This window comes from Oratosquilla oratoria, chromosome 13 (assembly GCF_046742065.1).
Source record: "Oratosquilla oratoria isolate Oo_2021 chromosome 13, ASM4674206v1, whole genome shotgun sequence".
Lineage (NCBI taxonomy): Eukaryota > Metazoa > Arthropoda > Malacostraca > Stomatopoda > Squillidae > Oratosquilla > Oratosquilla oratoria.
The window spans coordinates 3,743,863-3,747,906 of NC_134789.1; positions in this window are offsets into that span (position 1 = coordinate 3,743,863).

Below are 4,044 nucleotides of genomic sequence, written 5' to 3' on the forward strand. Positions count from 1 at the left end.
GCATGAGGGTATTGTTTCTTTGTAAGTTGTACTAAATTTAACCTCCTATATTCCTTGATAGTTGTAAAGTTCAAAATGATAAAAGGTAAGGAGCCTACGCCAGGAGACGCTTTGCTGCGGCCTAACCCGTCACCTTTGCCCTATTAGGAGCTTAGACTGTTGAGGCAGGTAATATACACTCACTGCTGGGAATTGGAGAGAAGTGCGGGATTCGAACCCACAACTTAAGAAATGCAAAACCTGCGCGCTTCCGATTACGTCAACCAATGATAACATTCTAGAAATCCATTGTAGACAAATAAACACGAGTTTTAAGAAGATTTTTTTTCTATTAACTTTCGCTTGTTATGAAGTGATGGTGATATATTCTATAAAGTTTTTTCGTGTTGGAGTCAGAGCCTTCAGGAATTTCAGTCGTCTGAATGCGCCGAAGAGGTTATCAGGTCACGCTCCACAGATTCCGTGAAGTGTATAATGTTTATACTCTGACATTCGTTCGATTCATATATATATATATATATATATATATATATATATATATATGTATATATATATGTATATGTATGTATATATACATATATATATATATATATATATATATATATATACATATACTGTATATATATATATATGTATATATATACATATATATATATGTATATATATATATATGTATATACTGTATATATACATGTATATATATATATGTATATGTATATATATGTATATATACATATATATATATATATATATATATATATATATACCTATACATGTAGAATAAATACATGTATGTGTATACATATATATACATATAATATATATATATATGCATATACATATATATATGTATATATATATATATATATATATATATATATATATATATATATATATATACCATTTTGCAAAAATTATTATAATAACGCGTGACTAAATGATATTGCAGAAACCACAGGGAAAATAAAGTCGGAATACTAAACGTTTTCGTCTATTACATCCTCAGAGTGAGGATGTCGTAATAGACGAAAACGTTTAGTATTCCGACTTTATTTTCCCTGTGGTTTCTGCAATATCCATATACATATAGTATATGTATATATATGTATATACATGTATGTATATATATATATATATATATATATATATATATATATATATATATATATATATGGGGTGTTTATGTATGTCTGTATATATATATATGTATATATATATATATATATGTATGTATGTATATATACAATACACATCTATATACTTATAAAGTTCTGATCATCTTGTTTGTTATCTTGCTTAAAACCGTCACCCAGCCAATCAGAAGAAAAGATATGACGTCACGACTGAGGACCAACCAATCAGAAGAAGAGATCAGAAGAAGAGATATGACGTCATGACTGAGGACCAGCTAATCAGAAGAAGAGACATGACGTCACGACATCCGCTCTGTGGGTCCCAAGGAACCCCAGCGCTGACCGCGTGACGTCACAACTGCTAATTTTCCAATTTTCCATTTTTTTTTAATTTCTAATTTTCCGATTATATATTTTCTGACCATTGATATCTAAAAAATACATATTCAGCATTTAAAAGTATAGCCAACTCCTGAATTAGTATCTATGAGGCATAATGAGTTTATTAAGATATTACGAACCCTATAAATCATATGATGCGTAGTGTTCCATGCAACGACGACATGACGTCACAATTTTCCGCTTACATATTTTCTGACCATTGATATTTAAAATGTTCATATTCAGTATCTAAAAGTATAGCCAAATCCTGAATTAGCATCTATGAGGCAGAATGAGTTTATTAAAATATTACGAACCGTATAAATCATATGATGCGTAGTGTTCCAAGCAACGACGACATGACGTCACGATCTTCTAATTCCAAGATTGAAAATTGTTTTATCTGAAGAAGACAATATTCCATTTACAAGAATTCAGTTTCCAATTCAATCAGCGTTTGCCATGACCATTCATAAGTCTGAAGGACAGACTTTTCAGAAAGTTTTAATTCATCTAGACAAACCTGTATTTCAGCATGGACAATTATATGTTGCGCTGAGTAGAGTTAAGCAAAAGTAAAATATTAAAGTGTTTTTAAATCATTCAAATTGCACAAAAGATGTTATAAATATAAGAGCATTGTCTTAATAAAGATTTTATTGGCCATTTTATTAACAACGTATCATTCAAAATTTGACCCAACAGATCACGGGTGGTCTAGTATATATATATTTATATACAAATATATATATGTATATCTATATATATATATATATATATATATATACATATATATATATATATATATACATATATATATATGTATATATATGCATATAATATATATATATATAGTAGAAACCACTGTTGGAGTAGAAAAGACTGGAAACGGGGAATCTATATATTTCGATTGCAAACTGCAATCCTCTTCAGTAGATATCTAGTGAAGAGGATTGAATTTTGCAATCGAAATATATAGATTCCCCGTTCCCAGTCTTTTCTACTCCAACAGTGGTTTCTACGTTATTGACAAATGTGTGATTACATTTTTCACCTGTAATATATATATATGTATATATACATATATATATATGTATATATACATATATAAATGTATATATATATACATATATGTATATATATATATACTTATAAAACTCTGATAATGTTGTTTGTTATCTTGCTTGCTTGAAACCGTCACCCAGCCAATCAGAAGAAGAGATATGACGTCACGAATGAGGACCAGTCAATCAGAAGAAGAGATATAACGTCACGACTGAGGACCAGCCAAGAAGAAGAAGAGATCAGAAGAAGTGATATGACGTCACGACTGAGGACCAGCCAATCAGAAGAAGATACATGGCGTCACGACATCATATGATGCGTAGTGTTCCAGGCAACGACGACATGACGTCACAATCTTCTGCATTTCACTTCTTATAACAACGTATCATTTAGAATTTTGTTTGATCCAGCATACATATATATATCTATCTATATATACTTATAAATTTTTCATATTCAGTATTTAAAAGTATAGCCAACTCCTGAGTTAGCATCTATGAGGCATAATGAGTTTATTAGAATATTACGAACCCTATAAATCATATGATGCGTAGTGTTCCAAGCAACGACGACATGACGTCACAATCTTCTGCATTTCACTTCATATAAGTAATCAAGCCACTGCCTTCCTTTACTGATTGGAACATTATCTTAATAAAGATTTTATTGATCATTTTATTAACAACGTATAATTTAAGATTTTATTTGACCCAACGGGTCACGAGTGGCCTAGTATATACATATACATATATATATAAGTATATATATATATATATATATATATATATATATATATATATATATATATATATACATATGCATACATGACGGGTTTCTAGTCAAAGAGGTCTTCTACCTTATGAAACGTGAGGGAGGAAGATGCACAATTTTTAGTTCTGATTACTTAATTCTTTTATCTATCTATTATTATTATTTCTATTTACTTTATGGCCTTCCGGCAGAAGAAGATTTTATCTTTGAAACAGAAAAATGGTAATGAGTCACCGGTGACGTGTATATAGCAAAGCAAACCCACAATCAAAGGAAACAAACCATTACTCAGCTTACATATAATGAACGACCAAGTATTGATCATGAAGTACAACTCAGCAAGATGCATTTATTCTTTTTCATTTCGTGCTTGAAACATTATTAACCTCTGAATCGTGAAATTAACCTTTCCAATCGCTTCTCTACATCAAAATTACTGTTTTAAGATGGCCATCTCATAAATCCTGGGGGAGTATTTTTCACATTTCCAATATCAATATTTGTATTCTGAGCATCTCTAGACTCGTGTCACACGCATCGACTTTTCGCCGTGCGCTGTTCACGACACGACGTCGTGTTCTCAAATAACCATGGGGGACTATGGACGCTTTCACATGTGGTCATGGTCGTGGCGTGTAAGAGGGTCCATAGACACCTATGGTTATTTGAGAGCACGACGTCGTGTCGTGGACGG